The 26137-nt window shown below is 43.7% G+C and overlaps 1 protein-coding gene across 22 annotated transcripts in view; it reads left to right on the plus strand.

The window, feature by feature from the left end:
- The window catches only part of PALLD (palladin, cytoskeletal associated protein), a 434802-nt gene that overhangs the window by 335148 nt on the left and 73517 nt on the right, over positions 1–26137 (plus strand). For 8 of the 22 annotated variants that reach the window (XM_074040745.1, XM_045393044.2, XM_074040746.1 and 5 more), the window contains exon 1: positions 3679–3753. The exons of the other annotated variants lie outside the window; for them this stretch is intronic. The gene's annotated coding sequence lies outside the window, so the exon portion shown is untranslated. Of the gene's footprint in view, positions 1–3678; positions 3754–26137 lie in introns of those variants that run through there. 22 annotated transcript variants of the gene reach the window in all.

Consider the following 26137-nt stretch of genomic DNA (forward strand, 5'->3'; position numbering starts at 1 on the left):
AAATATTATATACTACCTATGCTGAGCATTTTGAGCTAGATGGTGTGTAACACCTGTTAGTAGTTAGACAGATCAATCAGTCGATTGATAAATAGATAGATCTGTGATTTGGTTTTGCTGCCAAGATCTTCTTTCTTTAGTGAATACTATTGGTTTTAATGTCTTTCGTTTTAGTGTTTTAGTTTTTAACCACCTATGTTTCACTATTTTCCTTGTGAGGAAAATAAAAAAGGAATGATTTGAAGGGTTACTTTCACCCTTTCCACTTTTCTCGCCAAATACTTGGCTAATTGAGCACAATGTTTCATCTGAAAGTAAATTTGTATGTTTGAAGCCATAAGCTCTGAGCCAAAGCCTGCTGAAGGTACAGCCAGAGATGCATGCCCGGAAGCAGAGCCTCTGGCAGATACAGCCAGCAAAGCCGAAGGGAGTGCCCTGAGGGTCGCCTCTGATGAAATAAAAGCTCATTGTGTGTTTGTTCTCTGCCCCTTTCATCTTATCTCAAATCCATAGAATGCGAAGTTTTAGTTAGGGAAGAATGAAATAAAAGTAATATAAGGAGAAGACTTGATCAGAATCTTCAGTGTTCAGAGGAGGATGGAATATTCTTTTTCAAACTTGGCAGAAATTCTCATCAGTGCTTCTACTGATACTAGTTCTAGCAATTCTGGGGCTTGTTCAAAGTGACGGCCAAGATGTATCCACACCTCCCACAGTTCATGTGTAAAAACTTCAAAGTTGCAAACATGAGAATATTCAGTGTTTTGCATCAGTCTTCAGTCTTCCTGGATTTCAGCACTGAAAAGTGAAAACTGGTCCACGTGCATGCGTCTTTCTGGGCACCTGTAGTTGGAATAAGGCAGACATAGAGATGACAGATCTAATGAATCATCCTTCTTTTGCTGCCTCTTCAGAGTAAAAGAAGTGGGTATGTTTTCTCACAATCAACTCTCCGAGTCTCTTCTACCCCATAGTCCCTTCCATGGCAGGTAAACACTAGAGGCAGTAATAACAGACATCTATTTTATTCTTTCTGAGCTTATGTTGTGAGTGGACTCCTAAATCATAAAATCACAAAATTTAAGAAGCGCAACTTAAAAATCCATCAGGCTAATCCCATTATTGTGGAAATAAGGAAGCTTCAGAGTCCCACAGTTAATGGCACAGATCACACGTCCTAACTCTCGTCTGGTGGCACTCTTTACTCAGTGTCACATCACAGCCCCCAAGAAAACCCTGCTGCAGGCCGGGTGATGTCATTGCTGCACCCCTAAGGGCCATTTGACATGGGAGTAAACAAGCTGAGAATTCAAAAGAAGGTGAAGCTAAACAGGGAACTACTATTAGAACTATTAGAATAGACAAAGTCATTTTCACTCTTTAAAGCTTTTGTCCCAGGACAATGAATTGTTGGTCTATCACCCTCTCAAAAATGGAAGAGATAATAATGCTTTGTATTATCCCCAGAAAGATGACTATGGTCAGTATATTGTTAGGTTAAAAAAAAAAAATAGTTTATAGGCCAGGCACGGTGGGTCACACCTATAATCCCAGCACTTTGGGAGGCCAAGGCAGGTGGATCACTTGAGGTCAGGAGTTCAAGACCAGCTTGGCCAACATGGTGAAACCCCATCTCTACGAAAAATACAAAAATTAGCTGGGTGTGGTGGCGGGCACCTGTAGTCCCACCTACTTGGGAGGCGAGGCAGGAGAATCGCTTGAACCCAGGAGGCAGAGGTTGCAGTGAACCGAGATCACGCCACTGCACTCCAGCCTGGGTGACAGAGTAAGAATTTGTCTCAAAAAAAAAAAAAAAATTATATACTGGGTGCGCTGGTCACATCTGGGAGGCCGAGGCAGGAGGATCACTTGAGATCAGGAGTTTGAGACCAGCCTGGGCAACATAGCAAGACCTTGTCTTGAAGAGAAAAAAATGTTTTAAATTAGCTAGGTATGATGGCACGTGCCTGTAGCCCTAGTTACTCAGGAGGCTGAGGTGGGAGGATCACTTGAGCCTGGGAGGTCAAAACTGCAGTGAGCCATGATTGCACCACTGCACTTCAGCCTGGGCAACAGAGTGAGATCCTGTCTCAAAAAAAAAAAAAAAAAAAAGTTACAAAATTGTATGGAAACAGTGATCTAAGCTATTTTAAGTGTGTGTTTAAATACACATACAAAAGCCTGGAGGACTATACGTTAGGCAGCTAACAATGTATCTCTGGGAGTAAAATCACAGGGACATTCAATTTTGATTTATTGCTTAAAGAGCAATATTTGGTTTATTAATACATCATTATTCATTTAAAAGTCAATAAAGATATTTCTGAGAGAGGAATAGACTACCTGGCTGAAGACAGTGAACCTAGCAATGCTGGCGTTAGATATCAGTAATGAAGGCAGCATACAGTTACAGTACTAACCCCTTTAAACAAGTGGTCTACTGGCTATTCAAAACTAGTTGGCATTTATTGGCCGTTACCGAGTGACCACGTTACTGAAACAGCCTGGCACAACAGTAAGTTCAGTAAATGGTGGATATTACCATTCGTTCACTGATTCATGCATTCATTTTGTTGACAGCTTGTTGTGTGTGAAACGTTTGGTCCCAGTGGCCAAGGAGCACACGCTGGAAGCAGAAAGAGGACGGAAATTGTTGTGACATGGTGTGCCAAACCAGCTACCAGAGGATTATACACAGAGCCGGGGTGTCCTTAGCTGATCTGGTGAAAGAAAAGTTGGTGATCTGGATTTAAGGCTAAGCCCACAATCTGTCACAAATTTTGCATAGAATATTAATTCTGGGACGAATGAGACCAGTTCCTCTTTGAAAACAGTTCTACAGAAATTCCTGTGTAGATGAGTGTTAAAACAAGTGACTCAGGACCTCCAGTAGGTTATGACCTGAGAGGACCACAGGATAGGATAGGGACTGGGTTCCTCAGATGTTGCTAGATCAAAGTGCTTTATTCCTCTCACCCTAAGGTCTCCTGAATTTAGTTATTACACGGAACACAGCAAACTAATTAATGGAAATCTAAAAATTATCCCTTCTCTTCCTTAGAGATGAAATATACTGCATGATGATTTGTGCTTTTCGATTTAATGTCACACACTCATTTTTGCACTGTACGTGAATATCCGTCCTCAGAGCTGGGACTCTCCCTCCCCACAGCCCCAGCCCAGCTCCAGCCCAGCCCCAGCCCTGCGGTTCCATTCCCTCAGGGCAGCTTCCATTCTACCGTGAGTTTCTATTGCTTTCCCCTAAAACGCTGCCCTGGAGTCGGGTTTATTGGACACTCTAGTCTGTAAAGGAAAAAACACCAACACCGGAGGAGAATCATCCTAACTTGCCGACAACATATCTATGGGCCTAAAAAAGTTACATTCTTTCCCGTTATTAGCACTTCTCGATCGTTCCAGGAAAACCCGATTTGTAACCTGGCTGCCCCAGGAAGGGGCCTGCGACCAGAAAGATGCAAAGGGCGGGACAAGGTTACGAGTGGGTGCGGGGAAGCCTCCCTAACCTGGGGGCCGCGTCCGAGAGCTGCGAGCCACGCCTCCTCTCTCCCGGCGGCGCCGCCGGACTCTTATTTTGAAGGGCGGCGGTGAAGCCTCGGAGCCTCCTGAGTCACCCGGCGGGCGAGGTATAAAGCCCGGTACCTGCCCCGCGCCCGGCCCGCGGAGCCCGCTGCAGCTCCCGCTCGCTCCGGACGCGGAATCGGGCAGCAGCGGGAGGCGGCCGGGAGAGCCGAGGTAGGCGCGGGGAGTCGGCCCTGAGGCTGGTGGAGGAAATGTGTGAATTAAAGGGAGGGCAGCGTGCAGGGTGGGCGGCGAGTCGGGGGTGGAGGGCTCGGAACAGGGTGGGGGCGGGTAGGACAAGAGACTCGTCGGCGCACTTTCCACCCGGCCAGTCCCTTCCCGAGCCCTCTCCCTCCACCGGCCGGCGGGAGCACAGAACCCTGAAAGCGGAGCTCCAGATAGGAATGTTTGCATCATCTTGGCAGGGTCGGGGCGGGAGAAGATGCTCTGCCGCCACAGACGATCCCTCTCGCTCTCCTAACTTTTCTCTGAACACCTCGCACCCACCACCCCCGCCCCTCTCTTCATCTTGGCCACGCTCACCGAGGGGTCAGACCTAGGGTGGGAGGGCAGAGAAAGCGGGGCTGGCAGGGACGGGGGTGAGGGCCGGGAGGGGCGATGACATCATTCCCTGGCAGCTGGCGGGGAGGGGGTGGGGACGGAGGGGTCCCCCCGACCTGACCCGAGCCCTCCCCTTCTCAAGTCCATCCTCCTTTCTTTGGGATGGTTCGCCCCACCTGGGCGCCATTCAAAGAAAGTTTGCGCGTAACTCGGGGATCCTTTCCCCGGCCGGGTGCTGTGCCCGGCCCGCAGTCGGTGTTTCTTCCGGGCCTGGGGGCTGCGTGGAGCCCGCGGCTCAGTCCCCGCAGTCCCAGGCCGTGGCCGCTGCTTTGTTCACGCCGGGCGCGGGCCGAACTCGAACCTCAGCTGCAGCGCTGGCAGCGCGCACCGGCCACTCGTGGGTTCCAGGCCACGGCCGAGCCAAAAAGGGAAGGTCCCCTGAGCAGCCAGGCTGGCCCTCCCCGGGCCTGGGTACGCTCCCAAAGCTGGAGCGCAGGGCTCTGGGCCGGCCCCGCCCCGGGGCTGGGGGCTTCCCGCGCGTTTGTCTCATTTTAACTTTTGGGGGCAGCTCTGTCCCGAATGGTGAGTGGTCCAGACTCCAGAAAGGAGTTTGCTCGCTTGAGCCCGGATTGAGGCTTGGGACCTTTGCTCTCTTGCTGGGGACGGAAGGGGGCGCGCTGGGCAGGAGAGGGGGCGTCTCAGTCGGGTCTCCCTGGGCTCGGGCATCTTCCCACCCTGCGGAGCCGGGTCTTGCGCTGTACGCCCCGAACAGGCCCGGGCACACCGAGCCCCGTTACTGGTCTTCAGGCGAAATTCCAGGACGGGTGTGCATTCATCAACCTGGGAGTCTCTAGGAGCCCGAGATGATTGAATCTACATTTTGATGTGTAATCACAGAGAAACTAGCCCGAGAAAAGGACAGAGGGACGGACCCAAGTTTCAGAGGCATGGAATAATATGATCCTGGTTCATAAGCCTTGAAAAGCTCCCCTCCTCCAGGTTAAGGAATGGTGTCACCAGCCTTGGCTGTGAGGATAGTTTCTTGATTTGTGTTATGCAGGCTCCTGTCAGGAATGTCTGCTTAACTCCCACTACCTAAGGAAAAGATAGCCAGAGAACCGGCCAGGGATCTGGGTTTGGATTGCTTCTAGAGCTCACAATACAAAGATAGCATCTTTCTTGCTTTTTTTTTTTCTTTACATCCCCCCCCGAAACCATTTTTTCCCCCTTAGGACTTGGCAGACTTTGATTTAGATAAGAGGTTTGAATTAATTTGATTTTCCCCGTGTCTGTTTAGATCAATGGATATAGGAGATAGTTTGCAGCTAATGTATCCCTATGCCTTAGTGTGAATGTAAGATTTATAACTTGAGAGAGGCAGTTAATAGCACATTCTTGAACCATAAACATATGAGATAGACAAGAGCAAGATAATAAACGGTTTTTCCCCTAATCCCTAAGCTTTACTTATTTTTATTTTTTTTTTTTTTACTGATTCTTGTACTTTGTTTTTAGAAACAGGAGTGGGGTTGGTTTCCCAGTGACCGCATCCATTAAGAAACTGGGCATGTACAGCAAGTAGCAAAATATGCCAACATCCAAACCATCTCTGGCTATGTGAAAACTTGGTGCCCTGTGTGAGGAGCATGGGGGATGGTTGGAAATAATGTAGCTTTATTTTTATTGTGATTGTTGGAATTCATGAATCATAAAATTCTGATAGCTGGGATGGCATGGTAGCTCACCTGCTTTAAATAATGTAGTAACTACAGGCCCAGCCTGTCCCAGGTGAGGACCATTGACTTAGTAAACAATAAACAGATGTCCTACTCATAGCAGCCTTGGTATTGCTTCAGTAGATCCTTATGAGCTCTAGATAGTTTTCAGTTGACTTTTAATACTTTTAAAGGTAACAATAGGCTGGGCGTGGCGGCTCACACCTGTAATCCCGGCACTTTGGGAGGCTGAGGTGGGCGGATCACGAGGTCAGGAGTTCGAGACCAGCCTGACCAGCGTGGGGAAACCTCGTCTCCACTAAAAATACAAAAATTAGCCAGGCACGTGTGCCAGGATTATAGGTGTGTGCCTATAATCCCAGCTACTCAGGAGGCTGAGGCAGGAGAATCACTTGAACCCAGCAGGTGGAGGTTGCAGTGAACTAAGATTACACCACTGCACTCCAGCCTGGGTGTCAGAGCGAGACTCCATCTCAAAACAAACAAAAACATCTCTACTAAAAATACAAAAAAATTAGCCGGGCGAGGTGGCGGGCGCCTGTAGTCCCAGCTACTCGGGAGGCTGAGGCAGGAGAATGGCGTAAACCCGGGAGGCGGAGCTTGCAGTGAGCCGAGATAGCGCCACTGCACTCCAGCCTGGGCGACAGAGCAAGACTCCGTCTCAAAAAAAAAAACAAAAAAACAAACAAACAAAAATTAAATGTCACCACCTTGCATTGTACTTGATCTTCAGAATTTTACTCTATTGTCTTAAGCCTTTAAAACTTTGCTCATGAGCTATATTATTTAGACTACCTTTGAGGGTAGTTGCATTTTTCCAAAATATTATTTTCCCTAGGTTACAGTAAACTTTTGACTCTGTTAAATTTGAAGCAACTAATTATTCCTGAAACATATAAAGCATTTCCTGGCAATGTTCATGGAGTCCATACTGCTCAAGGTGCTAAAGTCATTATTTCAAGGGGAAATTATTAGCGTGTTCCAACAGTTCTTAATTGTCCAAACAATTGTTGATTTCCACCCTTTCCAGATTTCTTTCACAATAATTGGGAACTATAAAAAGATGTATTCGACATTTTCTTTTGTGTATATTTTCCACTTAAACAATTTTGTATCAAAACGTATGGTACTTTTTCAGCACTTATTTCAGGAGATCCAGAGAAACACTGAGTAATCACAATTCACTATGCTTCAAAAATTGCCTCCCTTTCAGTATCTTGCCAAATAATCTTCTTCAAGTAAATGGGGAAAGTACACACTAACCATATACTTTTTAAAAATAATACATTAAAAGAGCACTAAAGTGTTCTTTGAAAGTGCTCCTGGTACTATATACATATTGACTCATTCCAGCAATGTTCTTTTAAGATACAATACAAGAATTGGAACTCGACCAGATTTGAGAGAAAGATGTAGAGAAGGTGAAGATTTGTTCCAGGGCCATACAGAGAGGAAACTGAGACACTCATTTCTTCTTAGTTCTGTCTTCCAGGTTTTAGCCCTAGATCTCTGAGATTGCACTAATTTGAGGGATTTTTTTTTTTTTAAAGAAAACAGGGAAGGTCTGTTATCAAATTTTAAGAGAGGATAAAGAATTAGAGATGGTAGATGAGAAATGTTTCATCCAAAGAGTCTTTTGTTTGTTTTGTTGTTTTTTTGAGACATAGTCTCGCTCTGTCACCCAGGCTGGAGTGCAGTGGTGTGATCTGGGTTCACTGCAGCCTCTGCCTCCCAAGTTCAAGCGATTCTCGTGCCTCAGCCTGCCAAGTAGCTGGGATTACAGGCATGGGTCACTGTGCCTGGCTTGAAGACTTTTAATGAATAGAAAACAGTGGCCCATTCTTATAGAAAAGACATGGAGAGAAAATGAAATAAGGAGAGCCTGAGGTGTCAGGGAAGGAGAAAGAGCATTTTGAAACTGGTGGCAGATACAGTTCTCTGCCCAACTCCATGGGCTACTTAGGGCATAGATTTCTTCCTGCACAGTTAATCTTAGCTGCCTTACTGGTTATGTGCTTTAGGGTTGGCCGTAATTGGTAACATAAGCCATTCCAGTTAGGTGAGCCTCTCTTCCTTGTGTATTTTGGATAATGACTCCGAGGAAACAAGCTGGAAATGTGGGATGGTTAGCTAATGTCAGTGCCGAGTCTCCGTGCTCAATGCGCGTTAGCCCAACTGCCAAAGCTCCGCCGCTATGGTAAGTCAAGATGGTGATTTTCAGTTTGGCAGAGACTGTTGGAAGGCGTAATGGCTTATTTGATGGAAAAGATTTCCTGCGGTGGGAGAAGCTGCCATTTGCAGACAAGGTGTGTCAGCCAGAAGAAATGAGCAATAACCGTTTTCTGGTTTCTACTGGCAAAAGCTTTGTATTTTTTTTTTATATAGAAGTGTTAAAAATAGATTCATAAGAAAAATTCATAAGATTCATACGAAACCAAGTAAAGGGTACAGACACTGAAATTTCACCAGCGAAGGGGAGAGAAGAGAGCCAACCTTTGTTGAATAGTCATTACTAACCAGGTGCTTCCGTTCTCACAAAATGGTGTGAGGTAGGCCCGCCACATTAGAGAACCAGGATCAGGCAAACAAATTAAGTACTGCTGGAGCGCCGCGCAGGAGACTCTTAAGCTTGGTGTTACCATCGATGACATTCGGATGCCTTTGCGAGGCTGTCAAACCTACTGTGAAGTAGGCGACCCTCAGCTTTCAGATGGGTTGTGTTCTGATTGTGAGTTTATAAAAACTCACTGCTGGGAACCCTGAACATGCTTTTTCACTGAAACTGTGTCACATTTAGTGGTTGGTTTCCCAGGCCAGCCCAGAAATCATAGCTGAAGTATTCTGTCTTATTAATAGTACCATAGAACCAAGCCACTATATATAACATGGTTTTTGTGGGAAAATGCACTCAGAGCTCCAACTTGAGTTTTTTAAGGTTTTTAGTTCCAGTTACAATGGCAAAAGGGACTCCACCTTCTCTCTTTTTCCATTTAAGCCCTGGAGGGAAAATAAAGGTACACAGAGATACATTTCCTTTGATACTTCCTTATGCTAACAGAGACCCCACCCTGGACTGCAGAGCGATGGGGAGGGGGAATCCTGGCAGTAGCTGGCTTTGTGGCAACAGAGAGGAAAGAGAGGAGGAGGAAGAGGGCACAGGTAGCAGAAGTGAGGTCTAGATGTCATCACCTATGGGACCAATTCTGGATGGCTTATCAATATGAGCTACAGGCTGACTGACATCATTTCCTTACTAAACATCATTTTTACTGAGAACCTAGTAACCTAGACCTAGACATTAATGTTACTTAGTTGTATGTTCAGTATTTTTTAAGTGAAGGTTAGATTTTAAATAGTCTTCAGTAATAGAAGGAAAGCACATATGTAGACATTTTATTTTTCTTTTTCATGCCAGTCTATTGAATGCCCAAAGCAGCACCTATCAGTAACTGAATAGACTCAAGGTAAACCTGGATGCTAATGAATATAAAATTCAAATTAATCATAGAATAGATACTGTTTGTTGAGTACTTCAAACCAGAAAATGTGCTAAAATGTTGAACACATTTTATGTCATTCAATCCTCACCACAATCCCACGTAGTGAGTACTGTCAGCACTTCCATCTTAGAAATGATGAAAGTGAGATTTTAAGAGAATAATTTGTCAAGATCACACAGATCAGAAATGGCAAGTCTGGGACCTCATTAATTCAACAAATATTTTTGGAGCAAGTCCTGTGGCCCAGCCTCTGTGTTAGACTCTGGGAGTAAAGCAGTGAATGAAATGGACAAATAATGCCGAAATCTTTGCCCTCGTGGAGCTTATATGCCAGTGGAAAGAGACAAACCATAAGCAAAACAAACTAAACAGCTAGTGCCTCAGATGGAGTTATGTGCTATGCGGAAAAATAGATGTAGGGAGCATGAGGAATGCCAGGTTGGGTCGCGATTCAGGGAAATAGAGAATACGGGCTGAAGGGTGGCTGTGAGTCAACAAAATCATCAGTCCAGGAGTACATGCGCTATTGTTTCTCGCAGCAACCCATTTTATGTTTAACACTAAATGTTGAGTACATGTCACCCTCATCAGTCACTGCTTCTACTGCAGCAAGTGACTGGGGAGGTATCCAAGAATGACTGGTGAAGGGCTTGACCTTTTCTATCCCATGGTCAGGAGAGATAAGGACAGTTGCTGGAGGGATGTCCTAGAGCGGCTGGGGTTTGGTGCACAAGCAGAGGGCTTGACCTTAGCCAAGAGCGCAGAGCTGATTCTCCTGTATCACTGGAAAACAGGCGGAATCTGGGGGTATAGATGAGGGCTGGGTAGAAGGAGCAATGGAAGCTCGTGGAAGTTCTGTTTCTTCAGTTTTCTCAGTGGAATGGGGAGCCAGGGTCGGGGAGGGAGTGCGGGGCGGGGGGTGCAGTTTGAGGAGAGACATGTGAAACAGTCACCTGGCAGAAAGGGAGCCTGAAGTTAGCTGGTGAAGTGTACACTCAGGATCTGCCCATGGTCAAATTCTGACTCTTAACGTCCTTCCACAGTATATTGTAGATCAGAATTCTCTAGTTCACTTCTTGAGGAGAGAGATTATCTTCTAACTCCTTTTTTTGCTGTGTCATTTACTTGGAGCAGAGTCCTGCACTTACTACGTGTATGTTTAATGCTTGTTGAGTGACTGCGATAGGAAAACTACACACTTGTCCAGAAATTTCATTTAAACTTTTCGTCCTGATTGTCACATTGTTCTCTCCCTTCTCTGAAATGCTCTGATGTTCACAGTTCCCAAAACAGCAATTACTGTTAATTACTTCACTGAGTTAATCTCATTCCCATAACGGATTAAGTTTTAGACTAAGAAAGATTTATTTATTTTTTTATTTATTTTTGAGAGAGGGACTCACTGCCTTCACCCAGGCTGGAGTGCAGTGGCATGATCATGGCTCGCTGCAGCCCTGACATCCTGGGCTCAAGCGATCCTCCCACCTCAGCCTCCCAAATAGCTGGGGCTACATGCATGTGCCACCATGCCCGTCTAATTTTTTGTATTTTTAATAGAGATGAGGTCTTGCCATGTTGCTCAGGCTGATCTTCAACTTTTGAGCTCAAGTGATCTGCCCTCCTCAGCCTCCCAAAGTGCTGGCATTATAGGTGTGAGCCACTGCGACTGGCTAAAAAAAAAAATTTTTTTTTTTTTTTTTTTTTTTGAGACGGAGTCTTGCTCTGTCACCCGGGCTGGAGTGCAGTGGCGTGACCTTGGCTCACTGCAAGCTCCACCTCCCGGGTTCACGCCATTCTCCTGCCTCAGCCTCCCGAGTAGCTGGGACTATAGGCGCCCGCCACCACGCCTGGCTAATTTTTTGTATTTTTAGCAGAGATGGGGGTTTCGCCATGTTAGCCAGGATGGTCTCGATCTCCTGGCCTCGTGATCTGCCCACCTTGGCCTCCCAAAGTGCTGGGATTACAGGCGTGAGCCACCGTGCCTGGCCTAAAAATTCTTAATTGTATATTCTTTTGTAATATTGAATGGGGACCACCTAAGTCAAGCCTCATTCCCATCATATGGTGCCCCCATTAGGGGCGGTGAAGAAGCCTCCTATATCTGTTTCATGACTCCTTCTTGGCTGGTACACTGTTGTGGGCGCTCGGTAGGTAGTCAGTGCGAAATGGGAAAACCACTTGTGGTTAGAATACCATGGGAAATAAATATTGGTGATCTCAGCTGAGTGAGTGGCTAAGGAACTGATGAAGCAGGTGGATTCCAAGACTAGTTAGGAGAGGGAATTGACTGCACGTGGTGTTGGTGGAATGGGAGGGGTAAGGGAAGGGCATACATCAGAGGTTACTCCCAGGGCTCTACCAGACCCTGGGTAGATAGAGCCGCCGTTTACAGAGGTAAGGAGAGTTTAGTTTTGGACATTCCAAGTGGAGATGTCCAGGACACAATTATATACCTAGGCTGCCATTCTGGGAGGAGAACTGAGTGGGAGACCATGATTTGGGAATTATCACCACAGATGGTAATTAAAGCCTTGGGAGAGGATGACTTTGCCCGCAAAGAGAGCATAAAGTGAGAAAAGTGGGCTCTCGGTGTTTCAAGGTTGATTAAAGACCCTGTCATTTGACTAGGCTCTGCTATTTGCAAAATCTGCCCAGGGACAGAATATTGAAGTAAATAAAGCATATTCCAGTAAAACCACAAATAGATTTATTCAAAACTTGAGTTAGAAAAACTTGTGGTTTTTCTTGGTAAAGCCTCATTTTCCATTTATCTTCATAACTATAAATGGATGTATTTGTGTGGAAGATGTAGATTTTTTAAAAAATCTATTTTTAGCTCTATTAAGAGACAAAATGAATCCAAATGTATTCCATACTTCTCTCACATTGCACCATTTTGTTATGTAACAGAGAACGTTTGAGTACATACTGTCCACACCAGCAACTATAAATCTGTCCTGGCAAGTGACTGTAAGATACCCAGGAACAAGCGATAAGGAGCTCGCCTCTCCAGGGAGAAGCTTTTATTTGCAAGAGAGAGTGATACACAAGAACTTGCAAATATCTTTGAAGGGCAGAAGAAATCAGCTAGGGCTAAGAAGGCAGCTGTCCAAGTTCATGATTCCTTGGCCCTTCTTTCTACACAACCACCACGAGTTGTCAGTTTGCAAACGTGGAAAAGTATACCATTGTCATATGAGTTCATCTCCCGCTTTTCCAGAGCTACTCAGCAGCGTCTTGGATGCTTAGTGAAACGACCAGAGGTGTGAAGCTGCCAGACCTTTACCCAGATCAACTTCTTTGACTCAGGGTACAAATGAACAACATAGTCTGACAACTCACCTAAAAAACTTATTTGGAATGATTTTATGTTGAGAGACCTTTTAAAGCCTAAATTTAGATTCATGAAAACATATCAAGGTCGAGATATGTGAAAGGCAGTGCTGTATGGGAGGGTCAAGTTCCATTCATTTAAAAATACCAGGACATTTGCTGCTGTTCAGTAGGGGAGTTGGGTAGGGTAGATATCCTCACCTCCTCACCTCCACTAGACAGATTTTTTTTTTTTTTTTTTTTTTTTGAGACCAAGTTTCGCTCTGTCACCCAGGCTGGAGTGCAATGGCATAATCTTGGCTCACTGCAACCTCTGCCTCCCAGGTTCAAGCAATTCTTCTGCCTCAGACTCTTGAGTAGCTGGGATTACAGGTGTGTGTCACCACGCCTGGCTAATTTTTGTATTTTTAGTAGAGATGGGGTTTCACCATGTTGGTCAGGCTGGTCTCGAACTCCTGACCTCATGATCCTCCCGCCTCCGCCTCCCAAAGTGCTGAGATTACAGGTGTGAGCCACCGTGCCCCACTATACAAATTTTTAAGAATTAACATGTAAAAAGGTTGGGACTTTCCCAAGGTGAGTTGTTGGACCTGGATCTCCTGAGGCCAACTGTGTTTTTCGTTTCAGCACAGCAAGCATCCTTTGAGATGCGGAGTGATGTTACCACTTGAAAATGTGCAGCAAGGGCAACTGCAGAATTTTCCAAAAGCTTAAGCACAGATGGCAAATCTGGCAAAGTCAAATTGAGAACACTGACTGCATGTTCAGGAGGAAAGTTTTTAAGGGTAAATGCTTAAAATCCTGAAGACCCGTTTATTTGGGAAAGCAATTCCAATGGAAAAGTGCGGTTGGGTTACTGAGGGAACCACACAGTGGCAGTTTCTACAACTTGGCCAGCTGCCCTGGGCTGGCAGTTGAGAAAATGCAGCGGTGGTGTTGAGTAGACACTTCAGCCACAGAGTGACAGTCGCTGTGTTCTAGGCACCATCTGTCTGCTCCTTCTGTGGCTCTGTAATGTCTGAGCTCCTGGGTAAGCTCCATGTAGCCTCTACAACTCTGCTTGGAGCTCAGTTTTCCTATGTGTTTATTTTTATTTTTGTCTACTTATTAAGTTAAATGCAAATCTGAAAATGAAAGAATAGTCACCTTGGACTCCTGAATGTTTGCCCAATGTCATTTGGCTCCCGTTGTTTCCTGTCACCATCGCAGTCTACTGAAATCTCTAGGATATATTTCAGAATTACTCTGATGGTGAAAGATTTCCTATCCTATGTAGTCCAACAATTGTTGGTTTATTATGTGAAAAGTAAAGCAAGCATGTAGCATTTACAGAGCAATCCACCTCCACTGTTAATACTGTCATTTGAAGAGTTAGCAGGGAATGTGATAGAGACTGAATATCTTGCCACAAAGCTTGGCTGTGCAGTTGCTCTGCTCTGAATCCCGGGTCTGACTTCCCTCTTTATATGTGGCTTTTGGATTTTCTTCTCACCTTGAGGTAATCTGCTCCTCCTTTCATTCACCGTGCTTTTAGGTTTGGTTTCAGATACAGCCTCCCTTTTGCTACACTCTTCAAAGTTAAAAAAAGAAAAACGACTTCACATTTACTGGTGATGGGCATTCAATTGAAATTACAAACCGGGAAAACATGACATTCCAGCTCACGGCAGTCTGATTAAAGGTGAAACTCTTATGAAACCACAGGATCTGACTGAACATATGGGTCATCTTCTGGCAAACTTAACAGACACCTGGTGTTTTCCGTGGCCATCCAGAAATCTGCATCCTGGTGTAGATATCATGAGTTAATGATGGACTCAAGTGTAGAAATGTGTCTGGGACTTGCAGGCCTCTTGCTTTGTGATTCTTTTATTTTCTGAACTGGCTGAGAAAATGGCTGTCACTCTAAGTCTATCTTCTGATGGGCTGGTAACTCTCATTCAGGCCATTCACAGCCAGCGGCCTTTCCCCAGACAACCTACATTGCCTTGAGTCTTCTCTTAAAAAGACTAGAGAAGTGCTACTTTCTTCTCAGCCTTGCTGTCCCTGCCATGTAAGGAGGTACTTAAAAGGCATTCCCATCCAATTCTCTCTCTCTCTCTGCTCCATCTTCTCTCCATGCTCTCTTGGAGTATTTGGTTAAAATATTTAAGTTGATGACTTTATGGAATATGATTCCCTGGTTTTGGAGAAATAAAAAGATGAATCTCAGACATCAGTAAGTGCCACATTCTAGTTCAAATTATAAGCCTGTGCATAATCAGTAAAACTACATTAGAAATAAAAGCTTCTCAAAAATCCCAAGTACTCATTACCCAAAAAATGATGATAGACGGGGGTCCCACAAATGTGTAGCTGTGTATATGTCATGGTATACGAAAGCCAGGGAAATACATAGTGCCACCTAACCTAACCAGGTTTTAAGCATAATTACTGTGGTTTTGTCGGAAAGGAATTCTAAATGCAGGAAGGTTTGCCATTATTGGGCCACAGAACATAAAAGACTTCCCTGCAAACTTCTTGGAAATGTTTATGCTAATTTATATTTCAGGAGATAATACCCACTGGATATACTCTAATTTGGGAAACATGGGATGATTAATGAATTGGTACAACCTCTAGACCAGGGAAACAGAAGAAAGTTTGGCTTGCAAAATCACAGGTTCCACCTGGTCAGCAGCTTATGTTCTTCGTTTAGCTCAAGTTAGGAAAGTTTACCTAGTTAAAAAAGAGCATTTTAAATTTACATTTGACATTTAATGATTTCAGAGAGTTCTTGGGCATCAGGATAAACAAATTCAGTGTAGCACATATGTAGTATAAGTCATAGTTGCAGCCCATTATCCCAGTTAATAACGATGCTACAATCAAAAGTTTTCCCATTGTGGTTTTGATTTGCATAGTAGTAAATGCTCTTGCTATTTTCATAGGCAAGGAGAGCCCACGCATGCACTAGAGGCTTTCCATATTAGGCTTTTTGGAGATGTAGGCATGGTGGTGATCGCATGGGGTGTTTGAGGAAATGGAGACTACTTGAATGCAAAGGCTTCTGTGGGGCAAGCAGAGTAAAGAATCCAGTCAAATGATGTCAGCCAAGGGTGGCAAGCCCATGCCCGAAAACCTGGCAGCAGCTCACCCATCCAAGCCACCTGAGACATTTCCTGGGATGGAAACAATGTTACGGAAATTGAACTTCCCTGCCAAATTTACCACACCTCGCCAAAGCATGGGCACCTCTCTTATTCATGGGTGCCTCAAGAGTAATTACAGCTTTATAGCACATCTAGTAAGAACTTTAGCGAAAGTGAAAAGGAGTCGGTAACCTTGAATTTTAGCAAACTGGAGGAGGAAGATGTGGACGTCCTTCCCTCACGCATTAACAAGGATGCTGTTAGGCTGTCTGTCTACTGTGAATCCCTGCTTAGGAGGAAAGTCATCTATCTGGTTGTGCAACTCTCAAAGAGCTTTGACAGTTTGTTTTTTGTTTGTTTTTATTTGGGTGCAATTTTTCTAGAAAACTATAACCTGTAAAAAATTAAAAACCATGATCGAGTGTGCCTAGAAGTAAAGACTACACTTGACTGGCCTTTTTCTACCCAAGTCCAAGCGAACTGCCTTACCCATTTAGTCGATACATATTCAGTGATGCTGGTTATTTACAAAGCGTTTTATCTACATTCTGTATTAATTCTCAACAGTCCTGTGAGATCACTGTTTATCCTTGTTAATACACATTTATGCACACAGAGAAGTGGGGAATCCCACAAGCCTTGAGAATTTCAAGAATTTGTGGATTTCAGAATGGTTGAGCAGCTCAGAGCTTTTCTAACACTGAACTTTTCTCTCTCCAAGTCCCAGTCGCTCCTCAAAAACTGCCATCAGCGCAAGACCCTATGATTTCTGTGGTATTCTAATTTTATCTGAGATTTATTAGAATATATGAGGTGAAAAAAAGTTGTGCAACAGGAAATTGGACTATGGCATCCCACAGTGTATCTTCCCCGCCAACTTCCTAATAAAGGATGAACTCCAAATATTAAAAAGTTATTAAGACATGCTTGAAAGTCTTTCCAAATGCTTTAAAAAGCTAGCAGACACATCCAGTATCATTTATTCAGCAGACATGTCCTGAGTTAGTTCTGTGCTCAGCGTTCTGCCGAGTAAGTAGGACACTGACCAGGCCATCACGGGTTAGGCTTGGAAGGGAGGGGCCCGGATGCAGAATGAATTGATTAGTTCTGTGGGTGAAACAGATTCAGTGTCCTCGGAGGAGGGACTGACCAGCTCTGCCTGGGGGAGTAAGGAGAAGTTTCAGGAGAGAACCAAGACCTGAGAGTGGAGAGTTTGATAGAAGGCTGAAGCTGGGTAGAGAAGCTGGAGGGGGAGGGGTGTGTGTCTGGAGGATGGCAGGTGACTGGTGTGGCTGGAGAGGCACCGGAGTGAGGAGGTGAGGGAGGCTCTACCAGCTGTGGAAGGCCTTGCTTGCCACACCCAAAGTGCCATGGAAAACATGAAAATGTGCTTTCTATCAAGGGATACAGTCATACATTGATCGAAGTATTTCCTACCTGTCCTTGGAGAAATCTAGATCATTGGAGAAATCATTCTAGATCCTTTAAAGAATTTTAGGACCCTTACTAACACCTTTCTTCTTTTCCAATAGCATCTTCTGTCTTAGATAATAGTCGGCCCTCTGGATCCCTGGGTTCCACATTCATGGATTTAACCAACCACAGATCAAAAATATTTGGAAAAACAAAAACAATAATACAACAATAGAAATAATATGAGTAAAAAAGCAGTATAGCATGACAGCTATTTATATAGCCTTTACATTGTATTAGGTATTATAAGTAATCTAGAGATGATTTAAAGTATACAGGAGGATGTATGTAGGTTATGTGCAAATGGTAGGACATTTTTTTAAAAATCAGGGACTTGAGCATCTGTGGATTTTGGTATCCAAAGGGTTCCTGGAACCAGTCCCCCTCAAATACTGAGGGACCACTGTACTCACGTGACAGGTTGTTAGAGTTTATGAGACTCCTAAATCATAAAACATTTTGTAAAAAAGAAGATTTATTCATACAAAGAACTCAGCTAGTCAAGACTAAGAAAGTACTGGTAGGAAGTAAAGCCACGGTTTTAAATAATAAGGTAACAAATGCTTCCCAAGGGCTTGAAAGTCGTTTGTCTTAAGCAGCACTTTTGCCAATTGTTATACCCCTGATTTATTTGACAAGCCCCCTTTTTAGTTGTTAGTGAAAATCTCAGAGGTATCACAGATTTCAAATTAATGTGGTCTCAATCAGTGAGGCTTCCTCTTGCAATAATCTGAGATAGTAAGTAGCTGTTCTAGGATACCTCTTTTTCCTACTCTTCTGTCCCTTACTGAATGTCATTTCATTACCAAGTCCTCTTCTCTAATAGGCATTCAACCATGCGTTTATAAGTATTAAGTTGTCCATTTGCTCAACCCTACACCCACTGCACTCTTTACTATTTTCATTCTTATGTAAAAGATCTAGAACAGAAAGTAGATTGGAAGTGTTATACAGATCCACTACATACGGTCAAGGAGAAGTCTCAAGTTTTCTCATGTTTCCTTTTATAACTTGGATAACTGAGAGTTAAATATGTCCGTTTGATATGGGTAGTTTAAGCAGCTATAGGTACTTGGTGATTAATGTTAATCTAACACCTTAAATAACATATAAGGAATCAATTTCAACACTAATAAACATCTGGTCAACAAAGAGTTCCCTTTATAAGATGAGCAAGGCATGGAATTATTTGCAGTTGCCCTAAATGAATTTTAAACACCCGTTATGCGAGGGAGTGTAGGTATGGTCTGTAAGAGGAACTCCAGGAAGCCCACGTGGGATTTTGCAGTTTCCTCTTTACAGGTGACCTGTTAAAGAGCCTGCATGTCATGGTAGTGAGATGTAACAGAAAAGCTATATTAATTCAGGTGACTGATTACCATTCAAATACATGTAAATCACAGTCTACCCAGAGGAAGATAGGAGTCCTCTAACTACAGGCTTATTCCAAAGAATTAAAGGGCTTTCTGAAAAGCCGAGGCTCTCAAAGTGTGGGTAAGGTGCCCACACCGGTGGTGTCAGCATCACCATCACTGGGTACATGTCCATGGCATCCAGCAGGTACCAGGACATCCATTTCTTACCCACTACTAGAAATAAGCAATTCATTTATGGTTAGCAATATTACCCTGCATGAAAAAATGTTAATTTGACAATGTTAAGACCAAAGCAAAACAGAGAGTTTTGATACTTGCTAAAAAAGAAAAGGCTTGAAATTAGTGGACTGGTTGAAAGGGGACTGGAGTTCAGAGCTGCTCCCATCTTCCATTCCAGCTTTTAAGGCTTCTTAATTGAATTGGAAGCTCAGGTGAATAAAGAAAAAGATCATCTACTCTTTCCTCTGTTTCCAGATAAAGTCCTAAGAACTGTTTTGAGGGCAATTTATACCCATTAAAATGTCAAATTCATATATCCTTTGACCCAATAATCTCATTTCTAGACATGTTTCCCACAGAAAACTTGAAACAAGTATACAGTACAAGTTAGTTGTACAGGAAGCTTTATTGCTACACTATTTGCACTAATGAGTACTTGAAGAGAGCATGTCTATCATTAATAAAGAATGGTTTGTACTTTGGAATATACTATGAGGCATTCAAAAGCATGAAATAAATCTTCATGTACCAACATGGAAGGATACCCATGGGATGTCGTTGAAAGATAAAAGATCACTGAGGGAGAATGTGCTTATGCTTGATCCAACTTTTGTGAACAAAAACCCAAACATGTAAACATGTGGGTGTTATAAGTATTTATATTTGTATAGTAAAGGTTCTGGAAAGATAGCACCAAAATATTATTGGTGTTTTGCCCTGTGGAGTGGAATTGTATGAGGATTGGTGGTTATGGGGGAAATTCTTTACATTTACTTTATTATTGTACTACTTTCACTTTATTTTTTAATTAATATTTTATCTTTAGTTTTTGTGGGTACATAGTAGGTGTGTATGGGTACATGAGCTATTTGGATATGGACATGCAATGCGTTATAATCACATCAGGGTAAATGGGGTGTCCATCACCTCAAGCACTTATCCTTTGTATTACAAATAATCCAGTTATACTCTTTTATACTTTCTGATACTTTAATTTCTCACAATGAATATTCCTTTTGTGAAAAAAGGAAGAAACTAAGTCCCAGGCATATGAAGAGAGAACTAATTAGCTGTAGAACTAATTCTGACACTCTATTTCCCAATCAGTGTTATCAGAATTATTTTTCACTTCCCTGTAATAGTTACTCAATTTTAGAGCCAGAATTTAGCCTAATCTACTCATTGATAACTCTAAGAAAACTAAACCCAGGGCGGCTAAGTTCCTGGAGAGTGGCCCTCAGGTGGTGACTGAGGACTGAGTAAGCCGCCTCCGGCAACCCTACCCCTACCCCTGCCCCGCACCCCACCCCCCAACCCCCCACCCCCGCCCCGTCCCATCCCCCCTCTGCCCGTCCCACCCCACCCCACCCCACCCCACCCCACCCCACCCCACCCCTGGGCAAAGTGAAAGTGAACCAAACTGAGAGGAACTCCACTGTCCCTTCTGCTTACTCAGCAGATGGGAGCCAACCACTTTGTTTTGTCTTGGGGCCTGTCCTTGATGGCTTCTAAGACTAAAAATCAAAGCTGTAAATTTGTGTAATTTAGAGACTGAAGGTAGTAATCGTTGCTGTCAGTGACTGGAAACCAGGCCTATTAAGCAAGAGCCATTGTTCAGTGCCTGTCAGCCCAGAGAGTGTGCGGGATACACTGGACATCTTAGACACAGATCTAGTTGGTGGTGGTCTGTGGTTTTTCTCCTAAAAGAAGGCTTCTCACACCACCCCTGATGAGAAAACAATTCGAGGAAAATGTAGGCACACTCAGTACATGAAGGGAGACACTATTAAAAGCAAAAGGAGAATAATTGTCAAACTTAGAACTATGCTAATTTGAATTCTGAGCTCTAAAACTGGTAGAATTCAAACCCTAAATGTAGAATGTACTAGTATTCTATGCCTTAAACAGTTGAAAGGAAAGGCTTACATTGGCAAAATGTGTTTCACACCGAATAATGATCCTAAATCAGTCTTTTGCAACATAATAAGATGCAGCTTTTTAAGTATACTTTATTTCTAGACTTTACCAATCTCAAAGGCTACTCGGAGCTCTTATTTCAGAAATAATTTCAAGATGTTCATTCTCTACAGTTTTGTAGTATGATTAACTTTGAAGTCCACTGCAGAGACAAATGAACTTTCCCTAAAATGCAACACAAGAGCGCTAATTACAGTCAGTAAAGATGAGAGGGGGCTATTTTGCAGCTCTTCCTGCAGGCTGTGAGAATTTTTTTCGTTAAAGCAGGATATACTGATTCAGTCCTTACCATGAGAGCCACTCCCATCGGAACATAAATTAGTCTTAGTGTATTTCAAGTTCTCACACATGTTCACATTCCAACTGGGTACAACAGTTGACTTTTGTCTTTAACTTTCCTTGGCAAACTGATAGCATCAGAGGAAGAGATAAGCTGCCCCTTAGGGAGTTGATTGTAAAGGGTTCCAGACGTCTGCACGCCCCTGGTGCAAGCACCAGCTTTCTTTTAAAGACTCAGGGTTATGTTATGTGTTGGGATGTTTTGTTGTTTGCTTTTTGAAGAAGCCAGATCCGATTTTTGTCATTGTATAAACTCCAGTAGGAGAAGAGGGATATGTTTTTAAGGTGATCTCTAGAATGCTCTGGCTGACTTCGCTGCCGAAGAAAAAGGAGAAAGGAAGACACAGTGTATATTTTGGCACTTCAACTTCTGTAGTAACAATGCATTCATTCACAAATCTGGAGAGAACTGAATGTCTGCTTTTTAAAGTCTGAATTGAATTATCGACTAGATTTTGAGACCCTGAGATTTTCAATCCAAACCATACTTAATATTCACGTTTTATCGTTTTCACATCGATGGAAAGTGAAAGGAAATTTAAATTCTTGATAGCCAGGTTTGACATTAGACTTTCACATTTATAACCTCACTTAAACTTTACAAGAAATCTCATTACAGGTATTATTATCCCCATTTTTTAAAGCAAAAAACACCCGTGGAGAGAAAAACTAACTGGCACTATTGAGATTCATACCACATGTGTCTGGCTGCATCAGGGGGCTCATAAAGAATTCAGAGCCAGCCCCCAGCTTCTCTTCCCCATTCCCTCTTCTCACCCCCAAGCTACCTCCATTAAAACAGATGCCAGGCTATATTTATTCTGTTTTATTATGTATACTTACAAATGCATTTGCTAATCTTTGGTGTCATAAAATACAATGAATAAACTCCTATCCAGTTTTTCAGGTATTTCCTTAATTTTTAAAGCAATAAACTCCTTTAATCCTCCCTTGTACTCAATACTAAGAAATGAAAGATCTGACTTTAAGCAGGGAAAGTTTTGTCTTAACATATAGCCAGGAAACTTCATTGGCCTAGGTCCTGAAATGTAAGTCATCTGCCAGACCAAGTGTGGGCTTAGCTCGCGAGGCCTCAGCCCTGCCGCTCCTGTGTGAAAGGCCTTTCTCCTGCAACCTGGCTCCTGGAACGAGTGAATGCTGTCCCTTCAGTCCCTACTCTCCACCAAGGATTTAAAAGATAAGAGAGAAACATTCCCCTGACTCTAAAATGGTTTGTTTTTCATACGGTATGTCCAGGCCTACACTACTAAAATCCCTCATAGAAGTCCTCTAAAAGATAACGATTATTCACATTGCAAACCTGTTTGAAAAGCCTGGAAAAATGCAGTATACTGTCGGGAAAATCAGTCTCCTTTTCTCACTCATATAATTTCTAAGTCTGTCGTTTCTTTTCTTTTTTTTTTTTTTTTGAGAAGGAGTTTCGCTCTTGTTGCCCAGGCTGGAGTGCAATGGTGCAATCTTGGTTCACCACAACCTCCGCCTCCCAGGTTCAAGCGATTCTCCTGCCTCAGCCTCCTGAGTAGCTGGGATTACAGGCATGCACCACCACACCTGGCTAATTTTTGTATTTTCAGTAGAGACAAGGTTTCTCCATGTTGGTAAGGCTGGTTTGAGCTCCTGACCTCAGGTGGTCCGCCCGCCTCAGGCTCCCAAAATGCTAGGATTACAGGCGTAAGCCACCTCGCCCGGCCTAAATCTGTCCTTTCTAATATGCTGTCCTAGTTTTAGCTAGGTAGTAAGTAGCTGAGTATTATACAAAATAAGCACTTTTTACTGCTGCTTAGCATGTGTCCGTGAACACTAGCTCAGTACCTGGCATTCCATGGACAGGCAAGAAAAGCTTGCTGAATGAATTAATCTGGCCCAAGTGTGACTGAGAGGCCAGAGGAGGTCAGTGGGTGCCGTCTCCCAGGCCAGCAGCACATGCACAGCTTCCTACAGTCTCCCTCCTTGTCTTTGTCTCAGTTACATCCTCTTCCCTTCTTCCCGTGTGTCTCTAACCTGCCAATTGCACCAACACTTACTCTCTGCCGCAGAGCCTGTGGACCCACGGTCTGGCTTGCTTTTAATTTCTCCATCTCCAGAGTATGTCTCTCCTCCATACCCCCATAAGTTAAAAGTGACTTAAATATATAAAATGGAAGAGAGAGGCGGGATACAACTGTTCGATAACTTAATAGTACAACTGACCAGTCTCTTGTAGATTTTTTGCATTCATTCCAAACCTGTTTTTTGTTTCGTTTTGTTTTTGAGATGGAGTCTGGCTCTTTCACCCAGGCTAGAGTGCAATGGCGCGATCTAGGCTCACTGCAACTTCCGCCTCCTGGGTTCAAGCGATTCTTGTGCTTCAGCCTCCCTAGTAGCTGGGATTACAGGCGAGCACCACCTCGCCCAGCTAATTTTTGTATTTTCAGTAGAGACGGGATTTCACCAAACTGGCCAGGCTGGTCTCGAACTCCTGACCTCAAGTGATCCACCCTCCTTGGCCTCCCAAAGTGCTAGGATTACAGGCATGAGCCACCGTGCTTGGCTGATACCTGTTTCTATTAAAAGACTTATACCTTGGAACTTTAATAAGTAATTTATTAAAGAACCATTAATATTAGACATTAAAATAATTATGACTCTCTTATCCCTATTTGATAAGCATATAGGTGACATTACACTAAATACTGTCCCTGTCTACCAAAATAATCTAATGTTGAAGCAGTCCACCGCATTTCAGGTCTCCTGGAAATGTGCCGAGATCTCCTGGAAAATGGAGGCAACAACTTGCTGTTAAGGGCAGAAAAAAAAAAAGGAGGCTAAGACGCAAGGTCCTCTGAAGCTTCTGCCAGCTCTCTCACCAGAACCTGACTCTTGATACCAGTGGAGTGAATCTGGAAGTCTCCTGCCTTTCTGAGTGAGCTGGAGACACAGACACTACCTGGACAGGCTGGAGAAATGAGGGACTTAAAGCGTAGCACACCCCTTGCCCCATGCCACCTGACTAGAAATGCCTGCCAAAGGTATATGGACATGCAAGGCTGCACAGATGTAAAGCTCAATATATTAAACTAGATAGCAAAGAAATATACACCAAACCCAGCAATACAAAGCACCCTGCTTTCGTGCAGTTAAACTTCTTCTGTTTTAGGCCACATGGTACTTGCTGGCTTCATGTGGCTTCATGAAGGCAAGTGCTGTGTCTGTTTGATCACTACTAAATTTCTGGCACCCAACATGTAGTAAAAGCTCAATCAGTATTTGTTAAATTCACTGAGAGGGCTGGGCAAGAAGGTAGAATGAAAAGAAAAGAAAATACAAAAAACACAAGCCTGGGCAACATAGACTGTCTCTTCAAAACTTAGCCAGGTGCGGTAACACACCTGTAGTGCCAGCTACTCAGAAGGCTGAGGCAGGAGGATTGCTTGAGCCCAGGAAGTCAAGGCTGCAGTGAGCCGTGACTATGCCATTGCACACTCCAGCCTGGGCAACAGAGTGAGACCCTGTCTCAAAAAGAAAGAACCATCCCCAAAGTTAGTAGTGCTCACAAGAGTGTAGTTGCTCTTTAAGTTTGACTTTTTGGTTATTTTGCAAGAGGTATTATTTGCCTTAAGCTGTGGTAATTAGATTTATTCTGCTTTTGTGGGCTTTTAGATGAGTTAATCGGCTACAATTTCTCTTAATTCCCTCTAATGCTTTCGAGGTGTGGATATCAAGAAACCTATATGATGTGTTTAGAATATTTTATGTTTGACAGGTATCAGTGAGTAGCAGACTTTGCACTGGAATTGCCCTTTTCCCTGCCTCAGTTGTTTTTGGTAATATTAACTGTTTATTTACTGTTAAACTTTACCAAAAAATGTCAAGTTTACTTTTTAGGACTAATAAATTAGTTTTCATAATTTTAGCCATTTGGGAAAAACAGAAGAAACCACATTGCAATGTAAAGGGAGAAAAGTCATTATTGACAGGAAATCGATAGGAAAATTATTGATAGGAAAATGAGAAGTGAGATAGCAGCATCTGAGAGGACTTTATATATGAGCATCTCACATAGTTACTTTTTCTTTTAGCCAGCATAATTACTAGCTTTTCCCATGTGTGTACAGAAATTTTTTTCCTTAGAAATTTTGGCCTTAAAAGTCAAATACAGGTTAGTTTACAGATGACCAATGGTCCCTCTAGAGGAAGTCCACAGAAGCTCTCAGATGCTCTCTAGACCAGCCTTTACTCACTCCTCTATCAGCACCCTGCCTGCCAGCTTGCATTTTACCAAAGCTAGAAAAGACCCTCAAGGGCCTGGGTGCCTGGAATTACTAGAGACCAGATAAAAGACATGTAGGGAATGCTGGTGTGGCAGATGCTGTGAAAAAATGTGCCACAACGTTTGAGGGCAGGAAACTGAAAGACCTCGTGTGGTTTGGAGGCCTGAGGAAAGAGCCTCAGGAAGTGATGTTTGACCTGACATCTGAAGGCTAAATGGGAGACAGAGACAGGTGTGCAGTCAGGAGGAATCGCACGTTGAAGGGAAGGGCTGAGACTCTGAGAATGGGGGTGGGAGGGAGAAAAGAAGAGGCTACAGGGGGCAACCAGGCCTGGCGGGCCAGGTGAAGGAATTTGGAGTTGATCCCAAGAGCAAGCGAAAGCCACTGGGGACAGGGAAGTCAAGAGTCACAGGATTCCATGTGCGTTTTGAAACTGGCTGGCTGCATGGAAGGGAACAGTGTGTGGGAGAAGTGCAGGAGACGGAAAGGCAGGACTCGTGGTGGTTGAGATGAGGCCGATGGGGACAGGCAGGCCTGACTCCTACGGTTCTGACTTGTGAAACAGGATTATCAGGGATGGTGCCACCGACCAAAGAAGAGAGGATTCCAGTAACAACTAAGCACTGTTCTCTTTTACTCTCG

This window comes from Macaca fascicularis, chromosome 5, assembly GCF_037993035.2.
Source record: "Macaca fascicularis isolate 582-1 chromosome 5, T2T-MFA8v1.1".
Classification (NCBI taxonomy): Eukaryota; Metazoa; Chordata; class Mammalia; order Primates; family Cercopithecidae; genus Macaca; species Macaca fascicularis.